Source organism: Camelus bactrianus, chromosome 21 (genome assembly GCF_048773025.1).
Source record: "Camelus bactrianus isolate YW-2024 breed Bactrian camel chromosome 21, ASM4877302v1, whole genome shotgun sequence".
In the NCBI taxonomy this organism is placed as follows: domain Eukaryota; kingdom Metazoa; phylum Chordata; class Mammalia; order Artiodactyla; family Camelidae; genus Camelus; species Camelus bactrianus.
In genome coordinates, this window is record NC_133559.1 from 1,958,697 (window position 1) to 1,978,544 (window position 19,848).

The 19,848-nt window shown below is 52.5% G+C and overlaps 1 long non-coding RNA gene across 3 annotated transcripts; it reads left to right on the forward strand.

The window, feature by feature from the left end:
• Positions 1-297: 297 nt before the first annotated feature.
• LOC123612215 (uncharacterized) lies at positions 298-13,158 on the forward strand. Of its 3 annotated transcripts, XR_012501243.1 has the most exons (6): positions 298-566; positions 1,692-6,152; positions 6,806-6,969; positions 7,103-7,295; positions 8,143-8,257; positions 12,583-13,158. It is a non-coding gene; the product is annotated as an uncharacterized LOC123612215 (long non-coding RNA). The 3 variants fall into 3 exon arrangements; XR_012501242.1 differs by lacking the exon at positions 12,583-13,158 and having other exon boundaries at positions 8,143-11,147; XR_006719426.2 differs by lacking the exon at positions 12,583-13,158 and having other exon boundaries at positions 315-566; positions 1,692-1,802; positions 8,143-11,147.
• The last annotated feature ends 6,690 nt before the right edge of the window (positions 13,159-19,848 follow it).

The following is a 19,848-nucleotide window of genomic DNA, read 5'->3' on the forward strand; positions in this document are numbered from 1 at the left end:
GAAGGTCCCTGAGGCCAAGGAGGGCGTCCATGGCCGGTTCACTCACAGGGAGACTGGCACTGCCCATCACCTCCCTCTTTCCATGTGGGGAAGACGCAGTGCAGATTGCATGGCTCTCAGCAGTGACCTCAGAGGGTCCACATGCCCCAGAATTTTCGTCCCAGGCTTGCACACTCCTACATGTTCCCGTTGGACCGAAGGATTTCACGGCATGTGGGTCAGTGGCTTGGAGTTCCCCCCACGGAAGGCCACGAGCAGCCACTCTGATTGGGGCTTGGAGGGAGTGGATGTGGCTCACGACCTGGGAAGACCCTCAACCCAGGACTGCCTTTGTCAGCTGGCCCCTGCTCCACCCGAGGCGCTGGCCCTCCCCCTGCCTGCCCCTCTTATGGGCACTCATTGTGCGGCAGATTATCTTCTGAAAATATACTTTGAAGGGCTTTTGTTTTGTTTTGTTTTTCCTACTTGACACTCTTGAATCAAGTAGGCCATTTATCTTTTAGGCGGAAGAATTTCAACAGCTACACTGCACACTTGCTGGAAGATTGCGGGCTCCAAGCAAAGAGGTATTAAAAATTTTTTTAAATCACGGGTTTATTCTTGTCTTAGCTTCCCCCGTAAACGTTGCAGCTTTCCTCCCTCTCCCTAACTAATCCTCCCCACTGCGGCCCACCCCCACCCCCACGGATCCAGCCCACCTCCAGCCCCTCACACTGAAAGAAGCATTCATGCCCAGGCCATCTGTTTGTTTAAATTCACCCTGTGTTAGTCCATGTTAAATGCAACAGAATGGAGAAAAATGTAATTCTCTGTCGGCTTTTGATCAAAGAGAGGGCTTTTTAAAAAAAAAAGATCCAAGATGGATTTCTGAAGGACAATGTTATACACATTCCGTGTGTTTCTGAGCTTCAGCGTTGAGTTGATTGGGGGAGAAAGTTTTTGTTCCCTTTTGGTCCCAGGGAGAAAACACTCGCACAAACACATCCCAGCAGCACAAACACTGGGCGCTTCCCTGCAGAATCCCCAGCCGAGAAGAGGAAGCCGACTGCCTTTAATTTATCAGCAGTGCAAGAGAGTTTGAAAAACAGCTCAGCTGCTAGGAACAAACCCTTTCTTGCTTCTGTGAGCGTTCAGGGCAAAGTCCCTCTTGTCTGGGCAAATTCAGGACGAGGATGCTCCCCCAAGCCCGTGCTCAGAAACTCGCACGTCCACGCTCACTGCCGCGATCTGATTTTCACGACCAGTCATTAAAAGCACATTTCTCCCCTCACTCCCTCAGCTTCGGAGCAAATGCAAATAAAAAGTGCTTAAAATGGTTAACATTTCCTGTCACTGAAGGCATTCGTTAGGGGTGGGGGTCGCTGAGTTTTAAAGTGTATTTTCATAGGAAAACTCATTTCAGATCTGCGGCAGGAACTTGGACCAGTTCACACGGTGAATTTCGGGGTTTGCGATTAGCCTGCGTCCGTTGCAAGCAGTCGAATGATCCTTTATATTATGCGGGTGTAGAGGAGCAGATATCCAAATTCGAACTGAGATTAACCCAGGGCCCAGCTCAGGTCACAGGAAAAAATTAAAATATGTCCTGCCTCCCCCTCCCTCCTCCCCTCTGCTCACTTTCTTTTCCTTTATTGGGGAAAAAACCAAATTTGGCACTTTAATTTGTTGTGTTTCCTCTATTGATTGTTTAGCTAGTGATTTTGCCAACTTCCTGGATATTCATTCTGGTTCTGCACAAAAGAGCCACATTTCCTTCTGGAATCGGGACCAGGACACAGACACAGCCGCCGACCCTGGAAACTGTGAGTACTGCACAGTCTCTCTCCTGTGGCCCTGACCCCGCTGGTCCGGTCCCGTCCTGCCTCCCCTTTCTTCCTCTGCCCGCTAGCTTTCTGCGGGGCTCCTCGCCTCAGCTCGCTGTCAGCCCTCGGCTCCATTCTCAACTTCTAGGAAAGAGACTACAATTTCTACACAAACGTCGGATTGGGAAGGGGACGGGGTGTGCTTACCAATTGCGGTGATTCCAGTTTTCATTTCAAGGCTCCGAAGGATGGAGAAAGTAAACAGAAGCAGGCTGGTTTATTTCAGGGGCTAACAGCAAGTCCCTGCTGAATTTACCTAATAAAATGAATTTTAAAAATATTCATTTTCTCATTTCATTCCACCAGAAAATGACTTTGCCTTTATAATGTCCAGATCTTTCAAACTCTATTGAGTGAGAAATTAAGTTACAAAATGTAAATACTTTGGTGTATATATATACATATATGAAATGCATATATATATATGAAATGAAGTAATTTGTGACTGTAATACAATAGCAAGCCTAACTTTAAGGCTCCTAGGACACTTAAAAATTTTTTATGACGTGTAATGAGGAAAAATAAGAGTCAGTAAAAATATTTCTCTTTTAAAATGAGTGAATTGCGATACTTAAATTTAATTGTAATTTTCATTTAACGTAAGTTATCTGTTTAAAAATTTTTTTTCTGAACATCTTGTCAAATAGTGGGAGGATTGTAAAGAAAACACACGTTAATATTCTAGGCCACAATTGACTTCTTTCCACGAAACTATTCCAGCGAGTATGGGAAATTGTAAAACAATGTAGTTCTCTCATGAAAAGAATACCCGGGCTTTAATTACCAAGAGAAAGCAATTAATGCTCAAATTTCAGGGCCAATCCAGTGATCAGTGAGGAGCAGGAGGAAGGGGGAAAGCAAGACGGTTACATTTGCATAAGAAAATCCAGAAATCGACATCATGCAGATGTATAATTGGAATGTGATTGTATTTATAAGGAAAAGTTATGTAAACTTCAAAAATGGTAGTTGTTTTGCTTAAGTGCCTGAAAAAAGAGTTTAGAATAATATTTGGGTTATCCCAGTTTTGTGCTCTTGTGTTCTCGAAGCCTTGTTAGGTTAAAGAACTCCAGAGGAGTGGGGGTGTGTGTGCACGAGTGTGCCTCCCCTGTGCCCCAGCCCCGAGGAAGTGTGGGCAGAAAACGGTGGGAGCTGACTGGTGACAAAAGCTTTCACTCCAGAAATTCATAACTAGTATAAAACTCTTAGAAATTAAAAACAGCCTTTTTTTTTTTTTTTTTTTTTTTTTTTTACCTTTTTCACCTCCTCTTTGGGGGTTGTTGCAGGGGAATAGTGTGATGGAGCAGACATGCCAATGAAAAAAATTCCTACAGACCAGTCTATGCAAAAAGGATGTTGCCACTTTCCTGCGCTTCTGATTAGAGTATTTCGTTCTTGCTCTCCTGTCCCTGATGCTGTGGCCTTGTACATCTTAAGTATACGTTGTAAGCTTTCTGATTCGGATCGCCGAGAAAGTCTCCCCTTCCTGGGGAGGTCCCCGTGCTGCCCAGTAGATGGCGGTGTTACTTCTAGAGTGACCCATGGGGTGGGGGTGGGGAAGGTGGAAACCGAGATTTAGCCCCAAATTGTGTCCGGACCCCCTTCACCTCTCCGGAGTGCATCCAGTGAGCTCTAAACGTAAGAAGAGAAACTTTTGGGGGGACGCACCTGAAATCAGCCAAGCCATCCAAGAGTATTTAAAGCACCTAAGGCAACTGTTAATTACCAAGTGTCTCACCTTCCTGAAATGGCCTGAGACAGTGCCCAGCTAGAGTTCAAAGACATGCTTCCTGGAAATGTTCAAAATAAAAATGGAAGAAGCTTAGCAGCTCTTTCCGTAATTTATCTGCTGCCTGTCTATGTCTGAACAAGCCAGAGGTATCCTTACTCTCCTGTGATGATCACGAAGACTGTCCGTGTTATAGGATTGCGCGGATCTTAATATGCGCACAAATGGCCGATTAAAACCAGGCGTATGCAGATAACGACACCAGAGTCTCACCTTCTCAAAAAAATATTTTCCTTTTGAAAGTGATGAATGCATGTGGGACTCCCACCCTGGACGTTGTATTTCATTATATCAGCACCTGCTAAGTGGTATCACCAGCTTCTTAAAGCTTTTAAACTTCCGTCTTCCACGAACAAAGCCCCTCCTCTCCCACTGGGAAAAGTCTCTACTTTATTTCAAAAACAAACATTTTTCTGTCTCCACCTCTTGCTAGAGAGAATCCCAATAATGATGAGCATGTCTGTCAATATATTTAATGTTGAAATTATTTTAAAACATTTTTGGATGATTTCAAGGTTTTGATTCTTCTTGGGACAACACGTTTTCTTAATTTGCTTTATGTAATAATTTGCCGTATTTTTTTTTTAATTTAAAAAGAAATAGGGTGCATGTTGACAATTATTTTAAACAAACAGGAATTCAACAACAGCAACAAAAAGATTTATTTCTTTTCCTAAAAATGATGGTATCATTTGTCCTGGGTGGGGGATAGGCAGGAATTCATCTCCCTCCAAGTGTGAAATACTATTTAAAGACATAGAAATGTGTACATGCGGCAGAGTACAGTGACTTCATGCTGGTGGTAATTAATCATGTGTTGCTCTTTAAGAATTTAATTGAATGACATGCCAGCTTTATACCTGTATGTATTTACAAACTAAGCCAAGTCTTCGACTATTCATAACTGGAATCTACATATTAATAAAATGATGGTGCATAAAACCAGCTGTTTAAATAACTTCTGTTCCGCTTTAAAGATGTTGCCCTTTGGGGAGAAAGTCATTTAAGTATTGAGTGGCAGTGACCAGAGAACAATAGTTACAATGAAAATAAATCTTCCTGATACTTAGTTCTAATTTTCTCGAGCAAGATAGTAGCCCATAAAAAATAAACATCGTTTATGGAGCCAGGCTTGTGTCAAGTGAGCCTCTCTGTAAAATGATACGGAGAAAACATGGACTTGTATGTCTCAAGTTCTCTGGTTCGCTAGCAGAGCAGAGAGAGCCATTTGATACGCAGAAACCGAAGAAAATAAAATTAGTGATTTTAGAGAGAGGATCATTCAGATTTGTGCAGGCCCAGGGAGGTGACTGTATTAGAATTCACACAAAAAAATCTGTGTCACTTGGCACCTTGGCTTAAGGGATAATTTAATTACACCACCTATTAACGCTGCTCCAGCCAGACTTCTTACGATCTTGTTTATTTCCAGAAATCACATTTGTGACAGCTCTAATAGGCCATTCAACAGTGAACATTTTCTCATTTCGTTGAAAATATTTCAGGTTTCAGACACCCAACCAGGAAAAGCACATTTGGGCTTCATGTATATGAATGAACTTGTTCCGGGCAAGACTTTCTTTGTAGAAAATGAATTCAACCAGCCTGTTTGACCAATTTCAGCCTAAAATATTATGTTTCAATTTGCCACACAGGCTGATAGGACCTAAGCTGATATAAAGGCTCTTGCCTCTTCTGGGCTGTATTTTTTCTAATTTTCTGGTGGAAGGGCAGAAAGTGGCCCTGGCTCCACCTCTGCATTTGGGTTTATGGAAACAGTACGGAGGCCTGGTCACCGGCAAGCACGCCAGGCTGCACGTGCCTGGCTTGGAGGGATGGCGCGCTGTTGCAGGTTCCAAGGCCTGTATTTGTAAACTTCCCACTTTTTGTTTTTTGAGAAAGTCACGTTTGATCTCTGGCGGCAAAGGTTGTGGAGGGGGGAAATAGTTACGTCCCTCTTCACAGCTGAACGCAATCAAAATGCTTATTTTATGTGTGTTTTAGTTAAAAGGTAAAAGAGAAGAGAAAAAGACACCCAAACAAACCAGAAGACAGAGTTAGCAAGGAGTCGTCCACCCTGAACGGACGGTGCGGTGCCGGGACTCAAGCCCTCGGGACACACTGCGTTTTGTCTCCTCCCGCATCCCACCCCTCCACGACGTTCTCTCAGAGGGAGACAGGGCATCGTGGGGATTGGATTTAAGGGTCAGCTAACGTGTTTAAGCTGTGTGTCAGGAGAAAGAAGGCCGAGATCCTTTGTGCAAACAAGCACCAGAAACTCAAATCCCTGCCTGTCTCTCAGAAACAAGCTTGCCCTGCATCTCCTGAGTGGTCTGGAGAAATGAGGCATGAGGCCACCTTTCAGTGGCCTTGCATCACCGCCTCTGCACCAGAGGTTCCAGGCAGGAGCGACGGGAGGCCCGAACATTCCAGCTGGCTCTCCCCCAGGAGAGGGTCTGGGGACCCAGGTCTGCCCCCAGGCTGCGGTGGAGGCTGGCTTGGTGAGGAGATGGGACCATTCCCTTCTGGGAGAGCTGTCACCAGTCTGCAGAGCGAATGGCCTCACAGGGGCTTAGACAACGCCGTGCTGCTGTCCCATCGCACACACTTTCCCGAAACTCTAATCTCTGACACTCAGTCATATGACAGACTCCTTAGTTTTTTGATTTGTGAGTTGTCTCCCCACCAGAATCTGTGTCATGATGGTTGTGCACTTACAACAAGGTTGACGTTTACCCAGAGTTTGAGTGTGCCGGGGGGTCACGTGGGATAACCAGATGGTGCCTCCCAACGGGCCGACGGCGTCGGGCATGTCCTGGTCCCTGCCTGACGACCTGGGAGCCTGGGTGGGGTTCCCAGAGGGCACAGCTGCTATGCGGGGCTGGGGAGCCCTGGGATTTGAGTCCAGGCTCGGGGGTCACAGGCCCACACTCTTCAGCATGGCTTCCTCATGTTCTGAGAACTCAGCACTGTTGACGGAGGGTGATCGTGAGGTGGAGGTGATGGCTGAGCAGAGGGTTTAGGCAGATTTGGGTTTAAATAGGCCTCTGCCCTCAGTCACTGGTGACCCCTGGTGAAATCTTTGAATTTCCTAAGCTTCAATTTCCTCCTATATAAAATGGAGCTGGTGATCTTTCTTATCTTTCTTTTTCAGGTCGTGAGGATTTGAGATTATGAATGAAAAGGCCAGGCCCCTAGCATGTGCCAGATCGAGGCCGTCATGGCCGTCTGTGGGTCAGCTCCCGGAGCCCAGGGTCAAAAGGGTTGACGGGCCCCCTGGCATCACATCTTGGGCCCCTGCAAGTGGGGCGACCCTGGGTGAGTCACTTGAAACACTGGTCTTGGTTTTCTTTTCTGGTGCAGTTCCTGCCTCAGAGGCTCAAAGAAGGAAGGAAAGCCCAAGTGGCCGTAGTAGACACTAAAGGAATGCCCGCGGGGCATCTCCTTGCAGGTGTGCCCTCTCCGTGCTGGTGCTGCCCTGGGAGCGTGGCCCCCAGACTGGCAGCCTTGCCGTCGTGGGAGTCTGTTGGAAGTGGATTGTCGAGCCCCGCCCAGCACTCCTGAGTCAGAACCAGGGCTTTGTGTGCACCGGCCTGGAGCACACGGAGACAGAGGCCACCTGTCCCAGAGGAGGCTCCCTCTCCGTGAGTCCGTCTGCCTTTAGCCCTCTCCCTCATTTCTCCCTGGCCGGCTCATTTCGCAGGCCCCTAGGGTTGGGTCCCCTGGCTTAGGTCCCCTGGCTTCTGGCTGGTCTGGCTGGTGAGAACAAGGAAGGAGGGAGGGTGGGCTAGAGGAGGGAGAAGCCAGGTCCTCCTCCTCCGCTTCCCGCCCCTCCTGTCCCCTCCACCTCATGCCTCTCCTCCCCCAGCCCACATCTCAGCAGGGGGTCTGCTGCAGGGAAGGGCCAGGCTCTGCCGCCCTGGGGTCCTCTCTGGTCCCTCGGGCCCCAGGGCGCCAGCAGCTTCCCACCTATGTGTATCTCCTCGGCTCTGCTGGTTGGCTTCTGTTTTTACATCGTCAGAGCAATGAGTTCAACATATTGAATTCTCTCTGTTTTAAATACTCAGAGAAGTTTCTGTTTTTCTTGGTTGAGTCTAGTGATCCACCCAGGCTCACGCCTCAAGGGGAAGGGGTCTTAGAGTGGGGGGTTTGGACAAGGGTTCCATCCGGCTCTCCCACTGCCTCGTGCTGGACCCTGGACCAGGGGGGAACCTGGGTGCAGAGAGGCCCCCTTCTCTCCTGCCCCAGTGCCTCCTTGGCCCTAACCTGGGCCTTCCTCACCTGCAGCAGGTGGAATGTGTCAGTAGCCTCAGGCCCTCACCCCTCCCTGGGTCCAACCTCTTTGCCCAGGGCTTTGCAGCTCCTACTGAGAGGCAGGTAGATTTCCTCCTCCCTGGAGTCTGAGCTTCACTGTGTGACTCACTCTCACCAATGGGATGTTAGCAGGCGCCACTCAAGCAGCTCAGAGAAACACCTGCCTGTTTTCACCAGCACTCCTGTGCCCTGCCGTTTGTGTGAGCGGTGCCCGAGCTGCTGGCCTGAGGAAGCATGGGAGATGTGCAGAGCGAGCTGGGCCGCCCCAGCCATCCCCGCAGAACTACGACGTGTGAGTGAGTAGCCCGGCCTCCATCAGTGGGACACCTAGCTGTCCACCCCAGACGAGGGCAGCAGTGCTATCCTCACGTGCCACGGGTGTGTGCTTTTGGTCCACAGCAAGATGTGCTAAGAGCTGACTGGTCCCTCAGGCTGGTGACAAGTAGCCCTGTTCCTGTGCCCGAGGGCAGGGGCAGGTGTAAAATGGTACTTAAAGACAATGTTTGTGGGGCCAGGAAGCCCTGGACTAGGGTTCCATCTCTGCTCCTTCCTTGGGTGACCTTGGGACCGTCAGTTTGAACCTCTGGGCCGCAGTTTTATTCTCTGTAGAGCGGGGACCATGGAGCCCACCTCCTGGGGGTTGTAGGGAGGGAGACGATACAAGTGAAGTACCTGGAACATCACTGGTGTGTGATGAACGTTACTGTTACTACCAGCAGAGCTAGTGATAAAGTTACATTATTGAAACCAACAGCAGTCATGGTCTAGCCTTGATCTTCCTCGCTCTGCTGCCTGACACGCACCCCAAGGTTCTGGCCACGCCCACATCTCACTATTCCCCAGTTGCCTCAGTGCCTTTGCACCTGCTGTCCATCTGCCCAAGTGCCGTCTCCCTCTCCTCCAACTAGGCACTTGCAGTGGGGAACTGAGGGGACTCTCCGAGTATTTCACATCTCCCTCCTGTTCTTTTGGGGCCATTGTCCTTTAACTCTGGGTCACCAGGGGCGAGCCAGCTCTCCCATCTCGGAGCAGGGGTCCACTCACATCTGGGCCCACTTTATAGAACACTGCCCTCCACATTTCCCCAGCGGCAGGAGGCGTAAGGGCATGGCATGTGGGAGAGAAAACTCGGATTGCTGCACGTCCCACCCTCCACACTAGCCTGCTGTGAAAGCCTGTGTGCCACCACTTGGTCACCCGGCCGGTCATTCCACAGGCAGCAAGGATCTGTAGAGCCCAACTCTGTGGCTGGCACTGGGTGGCTCTGGGTTTACAGCCATGAGCAACAAGCATGGTCGTTTTTGTCTTGGCTCACCATCTGTGGGGGAGGCCAGATATGTGCCAGGCAGCTGCAGGTTTTGAGGAGCTTCGGATGGGGCACTTGGCATGTAGACGAGGGGGTATCGGGGAAGCCCTAGGCAGGCCTCTGAATGGAGATGTGAGGCCTTGGCCTGGGGTTGGGAGGGGCAGCGATATTCTGGGAACCGGTTTGGGCGAGGGAAGCCTGGGGACCTCCCAGTGGGCTGGAAGGGGGAGAGGGGACGGCGAGGCCAGATGGCGGAGGTGAGGGCAGGTAGCTGCTTTCACCTCAGTGCCACTTCCCTGGGACCCAGCAGCCGAGGTCTGGTCATCCCCACTTCACAGATGAGACACTGAGACCGCTCTTGACCCGCCGTCTCCCTCAGTCACCACCGGGGAGGAGGCGACAGCCCGAGGGCGCCGCAGGCTGGGTGTCATGTGATGCCTTGGGAACCTGAGGCTGGTTTCACTATGGAAATAAATAAATACCTAATCATGTAAATAAAATATTTATGTTAGTGAATAGAAGCACCTGCCTTTCAGTGCCCAGAAGACAGAGAACATTGTGATTGGGTGGCATTGACGTCAATCATCTCAGATCGGCAAGAGGGAGGCGGGGCCTCAGGCCTGGGTGGGAGTTGTTTCTATGGAGATGGCCTGTCTAACCCCTCCTGTGTTCACTCCTGAAAGATGGGGTGGGAGAGAGAGCTGCTCGTACTCAGGTGCGCGTGGGTCAGCTGCGGATAACAGAAGGCCGTCCCAGGTGGGGAGGCAGGGACACCGGCTCTTCCCAACTTTTGGGCTCCGGGCCTGTGGTCTCAGGTCCCAAGGTGAAGGCCACACCTCCGAGGCTCGTGTGTTGCAGGAAGGGTAAAGGGCCAGGGAGACGCTGTGCTGTGCTTCCCTCTGGAAGGGCCCCCTCTGGGTAGCTCACCTCCATCGCCTTGGCTGGGACCCTGTCACCTGACCACTCTCACTGCAAAGGAGTCTGGGAAACTGCATATTTTTAGTCAGGTCCATTGCCAAGCCAAACAAAACCAGAATCCTGTCAACAGGGAGGAATGGGGTGGGGAACAGATGTGGCTGGGCAGCCAGCAGAGGGCCGAGCAGCACGGGTCAGAGCTGACGATTCCGAGACGCTCTCTGGATCCGAAGCAGAAAGAGACACTTTCCTTTACAGAAATCCTCCAGGCGAGATGCTTATCTCTTCACATTCTGAATGTCTCACTCCGGGCCTCTTTAAAAGTGAAACGAACTAATGTGTTTCTACCAGTTGGGGAAAATAAGGGGTTGGTGTTTGGGGCCAAGACTGCCCTTAGAGCAGGAGGCTTTTGTTTTTCTACAACTGTCATTTCTCAGAGAAGGAAGTTGAGGTACAGAGAGGCTGGGGGTTTGCCCAGAGTCACAGGTGTCAGCACCAGAGAGGGGTTCAAACTGCAACACTCCCCCCAGCCCCAGGATCCCAGCCTGCGGCCAGAGGCTGCAGGGAGTCTCTCCAGGGTGGGTGCAGGTGATGTGCAGGGGAGCCAGGAGGAGGCTGGCCTGGCCTTCATGGTCACAGCCCTGGGGAGGCATCCTTCTCCTCCTCAGGCCCCTGCACCTCTCTTGGTCCTGGTCAGTCTGGGATTGTCTGCAAGTCTGTTCTCTGAGCTCCGAGCCTGGCCCTGGGAGGGACTCTCTCTGCTGCTGTGAAAGCCTCTGTCTGGCCTTGCTGTGCTCTGTGGGGCCAGAGAAGGCTCTGCGGCAGCCTGCGGGGCTGTGGGGTCACAGATCAGAGCCCAGAGTGTGCTGTCGGGCCGTCTGCATTCACACCCGACTCCACACGTCTCATAAGGGTGGGCAGGGTGCTCGGTCTCCCTGAGGTCATGGCTCCCTTGTCCCGAGGTGGGCATCACAAGGGCTGCAGAGGCTGTTGAGGGAGGAGGAGGAGGAGGAGGAGGAGGAGGGTGCTGGCCTTGGGAAGAGCAGGGGCCTGGTGACTTCCAGGTGCGGCGGCGGGCGCCCTGGGAGGGTCCTGGTGGGCGGGATGATCGGCCCCCTCCTTCTGTCACAGAACCCTGCTCAACCTTGGGTTCCTGGCCTGGAGTGTGGGAACGCTCCCCCGACTTCCCTCTTGGGCGGCTGGGAGTGCCAGAGAGAACGGCATTTCAGTCGTGGCGTTTGCTGAGCACAGTCATCTTCCGGGTCTTGGCCCGACCGTTCACTGGACCGTCTCTTTCGTCTGTAGCTGGCGTCCGACCGCACTGGGAGCAGCGAGGCTCAAACATCTGCCCAGCTTCCCAGCCCCCCTCTGCACCCAGTGATGCCTTCCTGAGTCTGGGGTCCCCGACAAACGTCCCTTCCCAGTTCATGGACTCCTTGTGTGTTGTGAGGAAGCAAAGGCGTCTTCCCACAACCCGCTCCTGGAAACCCACTTGTGATAAAAGAGGCTGGGGGAATACAGCTGAGAAGTTCTGTCACGTAAAGTCGTGTTTCTGAAAAGGGGCTGTTTGTCAGCAAGGTTGTGTCAGTGGTAAACAGCTTGCCAGGAAGGTCGGGCCCAAGGAGCCCAGTCCCGAGGGCCTGTGCGGTCGGAGAGCAGCTTCACCCAGCCCCCCAGGTGGGCGGTGAGGAGCACACCTGCTACCCGGGACCCTGCGTGGAGAGGCCACGACGCCCCAACCAGGCAGCTCTTCTGTCTGTTGCAGTTGGCTGTTTTCTCAGGTCCACCTTCTGGTTCAGTAAACATTTAATTAACAGTCTGCTTCTCCTTTTAGCCCCTTGAGGGCCTCAGGCGTTCTAGGGAGGGAAAGCTTCCTCAGGAGCGTTGCCCGAGGAATTCCGATCTTGCTTTTCCTTCCTTTCTCAGGAAGGGTCCCGGGGCCGATCTCGTCGTAGACCTTGGGCCACTGTCCTGGGTGTTCAATTCACATTTTTAGCTGGTGACGCCGTTTCTCTCTCACAAAAGGAGTTTTGAGATGAGAGCTTCCCCAGCTGACACAGATGCCAGTCTCAAGTCACAGAGTCCATCCTGAAGTGACTTAAACCAGCACAGGACATTCTTCTCACACAATGGGGACATGTGGAGAAAGGCAGCTGCTGGCATCTGTTCGTTTGCTTGACAGGGACAAGCCAGCATCTCATATGGCTTGTGTCAGTGTCCTGGGGCTGCTGTGACAAATGACCACAAACTTGGTGGCTTAAAACAACACACATGTAACCTCTCATGGTTCTGGAGGCCAAAAGTCCGACGTGGGTCTCACTAGGTAAAATCCAGGTGTGGGCAGGGCTGGTTCCTTCCAGAGCTCTGGGGAGGGCTCACTTCCTGGCCTCTTCCAGCTTCTGGAGATGCCTGCATCCTTGGCTCGTGGCCCCTCCCTCCATCCTCCACAGCGGAAGTGCTGCACCTCTCCACCTCTTTCTTCGTCTTCCTCTGATCGCCTCTTCTACCCCCGTCTCCTGCTTTCAAGGACCCTGTGAGTGAGCAGTGGGCCCACCTGGGGAATCTGGCGTCCTCTCCCCATTTCAGGGTCACCCGATTAGCAACCTTAGTTCGACCTGCAAACTACGTTTCCCTTCACCGTGCTACCTAACGTTTGGCAGGTTCTAGGACTAGGGTGTGGGCGTTTCTTGCTGGCGGGTGGGGAGGGCAGTGTGTCGTTCTGTCTCCCACAGCTACCACGTTTCCATGGCCTATCCTGTCACGGTCTCACGATGGCTGCTGTGTCTCCAGACATCATGTCTGCATTCAAGGGAGGAAAGGGGGAGAAGGCTTCCAGGACAGCGCCAGCTGGGTCTCTGCCTTTTTATCAGGAAAATAAAAGGTTTCCCAAAAGTGTCCTAACAGACTCTGTTTACATCTCAAGGGTCGGGGCTAGGTGGCTTGGCTGCGTCTAGTGGCAGGAGAGGCTGGTGTGGTACATAGTAGGGAGAAGGTGGGCATCAGTGACCCTGGGAAGCACTCCCACCGTGTCTTCCACAGCCCCCTTCCATAGCTCCTGAGCTTCTGTCAGCAGAGCTTCACCAGCGGGCCAGCAGGAGGAAGGAAGTGGTGGCTTCCAGGCGTGTCTTTAAAGCTTTCCAGTGGGATGTGCTTGACAGGAGCTCTGGGAGCTCTGAAGGGGACTTGAAAATCTCCCCCTGGAATTGTGGGGGAGGCTCTGGGGTCTGGAGTTGGCTGTCCTGGGTTCCAGCACCCTGTGGACTTGAGAACAGAGAGGGTGTGCCACCCCAGGGCTCCTGTGATGCTCAGAGCTCCAGTGCCCTGGGGTGTGTGGGGTGAGTGAGTTAGGGCACCGAGGGAGGGTCTGAGAGGCAGTCACTCTTGGCATCGATTTAGCAGAGGGAGGTGTGCCCCCTGCCCCCCAGGACTTTTATTTCAGGGGCAGTTCTGTCCTCAACAAAGGACTCACTGCACATTGAGCAGGTGGCCCATCAGGGACCCGAGAGCACCAGCACGCCTGCTTCTGCCAGAAGAGCTGGTACAGGTTCTGGGTTCCTCAGTGGGCTCTGCGACCTCATACTTTTGATTTCCCTCAAAACACACTGGCTCTGCCAAACTCGTTCAGCTCCCCTGGAGTGAAGGAAACAGACCTGTGCACATTGTGGTCCCTCGAGAGGCAGGAGCTACTGAGAACCCAGCAATCAGCCCCCCGACCCCCACGTGCCCCTCCCGCCCACTCTGGACACCACATTCTCAAAGCAGTCTGGGAAATAAAATCTGAGTCAATTCGACTTTTGCTTTTGAGCCCTCCATCGACTAGTCACCGTGCCTGCATCCTTGGGGACACAGAGAGGGAGAGGGTGAGACCCCTGCCCTTGAGAGGGAAAGGAGTTCACAGAGAGAGGGGTCTGGAGGGCTGGGTCCCTGCACTGTGCAGACACTGTACTCCCCTGATCACCGCTGGGTGACTCTACACAGGTGACTTGACCTCTCTGAATGTCAGTGTCCTCTCCTGTTGGGGGTCCCCCGCGGGTATCGCAGGGAAAGTGTGGTGTAAGGACTGGCTTTCACTCTCGTGGTTATTATCATTTTTGATGTATGAAACAAACACTCGGCATTGGGATTAAACCAAGCCTAATGGCCTGGCCCCACGGATGAGTGGAATTTGAATTGACCAGAGCCGCACGTTTATTGTTGGCTGGTCCTGATCAGGCTCTGAGAATGGACCTTCCGAGATGGGGTGAGCATGGCCTCTGGCCCCACCGCACTTCTCCTCCAGGTCTGCATCAGCTTCCTCACTGGGACAGCAGGGATCCTGGGGCCGGCTGAGGGCTGGGCCGGGTGGTACAGGGCGGTGCTGAGGACATGCTGTGTCCTCCATGAACTAACGATCACAGTGAAGCCTTGAGGGGGGCCTGGGGGAGGTCCCACCTGCAGCCCCATTCTGCAGGTGGGGAAACCGAGGCACAGGGAGGCAAAGCCACTTGCTCAGAGCCCCACAACCAGCGAGAGGCAGGGCAGGTTTGAAGGTCCATCTGGGGGAAGACTCCAGGGATGAGCAAAGGGCTGCAGGGTGCGGAGCCTCCCGAAGTGTCTGCCTTGAGCACCTTTCTCACGTTCCTCCGAGCTCCCTGCCAGCTCTTTTGTCCCCAGAGGGAGGCTGGGCAGTGAGAACCTGGGAATTCTCTTATCTCTGCCGAGCAGGATGCGTCCTGTGTTGTGTCCCCACCGAGGTTTCCAAGCACCGTGATGAGCTTGCAGATTTCGGCGGGAGATTGCTTTGGGGGGGCTGTGTTTTGTTTGCCAGGCCCCTTGTTCGCGGCCTTTTCAGCTCCTCTGCAGGCCCTTCCCAGCGGAGCGCTGTGAAATGGCAGGGGTGAGTTCCTGCCTGCAGCCATTTCCGCCCATTCTTTCTGTAGGGGCAGCGGGTGGGTTCCCTGCTGGGGGCTGGGGGGTCGCAGTGCCCCACACGGCCCTCAGGGGCGCTGTGCCGGCGGGCTAGGGCAGGGGGGGCCTGCTTGCCTGGGCTAGGCTTCCATCCTCCCCACTCCCCGTCAATGCCAGCATCTGAGAGATGCTCCTATCAAGCCACAGAGAGTGCATGGAACTAGGTAATGAACCTAGTTCTGTGACGGAGGGCGGGCAGGGGGTGTTTGTTTGAAAATGCAGATTCTCAGGCCCCAAGTTTCACAGACTCATTAGAAGAGGGGTGGGACCCACCACCCATGGTTTACACCAGGACCCAGTAATTCTTCCGACCTGGAACACATGCGGAAAGCCTGGTCTGGCAGCTTGGGCAGCTCTCGGGAGTCAGACAGGCAGAGATTCATCTTCACTGCTGCCCATCCTGGTCATTCCGAGCCTTGGAGCCCCTCTGACCTCCGTCCCGTCCTCTGCTGGCTGAAGACCCTGTAATCTCTCCTATGGCATAGTTGGGAGATATCCCCATGGTACTCAGGAAAGGGTTAACTCTTGTTGTCCATAACAAAACTCAAAGATACAGCCTTCCTGGGAAAGTTTCTGATGACCATAAACGCGGAGCGACCGCATTGAGCTCACAGGGTTGGAGTCAAAGCGAGACTGTGAGTGTTTTGAGCACCCTCCGAGGCCTCATTTTAGGAACCAGAGCTCTTTGCATTGGGAATTTCCAAATGCTGACAGTAATACACGGGACACGGCTTCCTTATTGTTCCCTGGGGTCCAGGAACCCTGAGTCGGGAAACACCGGGTGACCCTGCGATTTTCAGAGCTGAGGTGCTGGGGCCAGAGAGGGACTGACATTCCTCAGGACACAGCAAGTTAGTTTTCACAACACGAGGGCAAAATCCCGCAAGACCCGTCGGAGGCACTCCTGCCCCTCCCGGAAATGTCACGGAGGCAGTGTCAGGCTGGGCGGCCCTCATTCAGCGCTCACCCAGCTCCGCGCCGGCCCCCAGAGGCCTTTTGTGCCTCAGTTTCCTCCTGCGTGAGACGTGAGGTAGGGTGTTACTCCCCAGGAGGAGGAGTCGGTGCACTTAGACTCTGGAAGCGCCCAGGGCTTGAGTGTTGGTGGTAGTGGCCTCTCTTTTCCACAGGTGGGAAAACTGAGGGGCCAGGAGGGATCTCTCACTCACACAAGGGCCCAGGTGATGAGTGGGGGGGCTGGGGTTTGAATGGGGGCCTTTGAGAGCTCCGTGCCGCCCTCAAGTCCGCAGAAACAGGCAAAGGGGTGGCGGGGGAGGCCGGAGCGGGCTGCTGACTGTCTGGCAGAATCAGCAGTCCATGGTGCGGAGGGGCTCAGACAGGCCCCTCCGCGTCTGTCCAGCTCCTCTGGGCTTCCCTGAAAGTCAGCGCGGAGGGGACCCCGACCAGTTCCTTAGGGTTGTGTGTCCTTGTCTTTTGTGAACTTTCTGCTTTGCCGCAGGGAACCTCCCAGTTCTCCCTCGTCCCAGGGTTTCTGTTGACCCAAAGCAGGAAGCTGCAGGCTCAGAGCTGGTTTCACATTTATTGGCTTATGTTTTCCCAGAGCAGGGGTGCAATAAAATGTGAAATATGGTGGCCGACCAAATGGCCTCATGCTGTCTTCCTGAGACTGTTTTTCCCTTGGGGAGGAACACACACACTCACATGCACATACATACCGTCATTTGCATGCACACACATACGCACTACACATTCACCCATATGCACACGCACACACACGTGCACACACATGTGGACACATCCTGGATGGTGAGATGGGTCGACCATTGATCTCCTGCTCATGAAGGCTTGGCCGGGCTGGGAGGGGTCTAAGACAGACTGGCTTTTTGCAAGTACCTAATATAGGTAGCTTCTGAGTCCTAGCATTGTCACCAGGAACCCCCAGCTTACACTGAAATAAATTTGTCACCTGCCAGATGGTGTCACCACTGGAACAAACCACTTGCATAATTTAAGGCCTGGTTCCTCAAGATTTCCTATCACAGACTCTTCAACAGAGTAGGCTCCCTTTCCTGAGAGTGTGGACCAAGAGTAGAACCTGCCCAAATATGACCTCTTGGGCATCTCCTCACATTAAAAATCACACCATTGTCACTTTGCATTCCATATTATTTGTAGAGGTATTTTAAAAAGCCATGTGTCCTTCACATTATTTTAGCAAAAATGATTTTTTATGCATCATGTTTGTCTTGGGTCTTCTCATGGTCTCTTTGTTAGAAAGGCCAAATTGACTTTAAGGTGATAACCTGAAATGCAGTCTCCTCTTCCTGAATGTCAGTCATTCACACCTTAGTAAGAATGGGGACACAGCCTGAAGAGTAGGTTTTCAATGACAAATTGAGATGGGACCGTTAAACCTCAGATCCCTGTGAGGGGAATACTGATGCCCTAGAAATAGTCAGATATGAGGGAGTCGGAACAAAGACATTTTGCATTTCCCTGTGGGTCTCAGCCTCCCCTAGCCCTCTGTCTGTGGTCTGCGCTAACCAGAACCTGGCAGAGGTCAGGGGCAAGATTCTGCCACGGAAACTTCTCTCCCTGGCTGAGAGCTCACGTGTCTGGTTCCTCTCCCATCACCCTCTGCTCCCGCCCGTCACGGAGAAGGCTTCTGCTTTGCTCTTTTCTTTGTATCTACCCATTTCCTCCATTTTGGCAGGGCACTGAGAATGTCAGTGTGGGGTGTTCCTCTTTGACTCTGGCATTTTCCAAACCTTTGCACAAACCCTTAAACTATGTTTAAAATATATAACTTGTTATCCTACATGCGTAACACTAAGATTTTAATGAGGTTATTATTTGTCTAACCAAATGCGATCATAGTTGGATGCATTCGTGATGTCTGCTTCCTTACCTAGGTTCGAATCCCATTCCTGCCACTCCCTAGCTGTGTGACCTTGGGCAGGTTACTTAACTTCTCTGTAGTTTTCTAATCTACAAAAGGAGGATAAAAACAGTACCTGGGTTGTTTGAGGACTGATTAATCAACATGTACTAGATTATTCAGTATGTGTGAACTCCTGGGATTGGTGCCTGGTGTATACATGTTACAGGGGTTTGCCCCATGTTGGGAAAGAATAATTTGACTTTTCAAAAGAGATAGTGGTGTGTGACCTTTTTTGGTGCAAGATCACTGAAAGCTTCACCGTGAGTTACTCCAGCTTGAGGCTATTCCAAGCAGACAAATTGGTAGAGGTCCCATGCAGCTTCATGGCAGCAGGTGATTCCACGTTGGGGTTCCCACCTGTTGGTGCTGATGGGCGTGGCAGTGTTAGAAACAGTTCCTCTGTGGTGGGCTGCCTGGGGTGGGCAGGCCCTGAATAGTGGCCTTAGAGGACATGGTCAGGTTGAGCCTCTGGTTTGCCAGAATTCACCTCTTGAAACAGCTTGCCTGGGAGCTGCCTGGCCCCCCCCCCCCAAATGGCTCTTGGGTCTCTCGGGGCCTCTGATCTCCCTGGCCAGGCCTTGGCAGGGGGCTTGTACAAGGCAGCCCCTCCGTTTGTGGCGGGACGCATGCCATTTGTCAGTGGCATGGGGTGACTCTCTGGGCACCCCTTGAAGGGAGCTTGCAGAGTTCAAGGCTGGTCGGCTGGGCACTCATTATCTGATCTAATTGTGGGCTCGGATTTCACAAGCGGGGGGCTGCACAGGTGGGGCGCAGGCTGCCAAGGTCACGCCTAAAAGCTTATTAAACGCTGGTGTGAAAGGCGAGACCATCTGGATGCCATTTGACAACTTCAGTGGTAATTACACCATTTGGCGCAGGAATCAGTGAAAGCTGTGGCTCCGGCTGTGGCAGGGACCACCGTCTGGGGAGGGGTGGCTTGGGGCCATCGTGTCTTGGCATCTTGTGGTCCTCATGCCCTACGGCGTCGTCTAGGTTGTCCGGGAGCTCTTCAGGTGGATGGCAGAGTGGGCCATACCGGCGGGCAGCCTCCTCCCCTCGCGTGCCCTGCAGCCTTGATAACCAGGAACACTTGCCTTCTCAGCGCTCTCTGGCCAGGGAGGGGAGGTGGGGGCAGCTTCCAGCGCATTCCACCCGAGCAATATGGAAGTGTTTAAGCAGGGTTTGCACCAGGCAGGGTAGCGGAGATCTGAACCTTTAAATTATAGCCATTCCTGGGCTGAGCAAAAGTAAATAAACAGTTCACAGCTGCAGCCAGCTCAGCACAGAACCGGCTATCTCTTCTGATTGCCGGACGAGTAATTAAGTGGGAAATGTGAGCCCTCAACGTCAGGGCGAGATGATAAAGGTCGGGGGCAGTAAATCCCCCCAGCTCCAGAGACCTTCAGATTAACCCTCGAAGGGCTGGCAGGGGTGAGGGCCGGGGAGGCACGGGTGAAGCCCAGACTGGGGACCCACGCTAAGAGGTTGTCCAAAGCTCACTAACTAAATGAGAACCACCGACCTCGCTGTCCTGCTTAGGGGACGTAGTAAGTGTGAGACTCTGGATTCTCAGTCATGTGCCCAAGAAAGCACCTCAAAACAGGTTCTGTCTGCATTTCCGGATTCTTCAGGGCTCAATTTTGTCCCCTCAAAGTTTACGTATTGAAGCCCTAGCCCCCAGGACCTCAGAATGTGGCTGTGTTTGGAGACAGGGTCTATACAGAGTTCATGAGTCAAAATGAACTCTAATCCACGATGCCTGGTGTCATCACAAGAAAAGGGGACCCGGACACAGGCGAGCACAGAGGGCCACTGG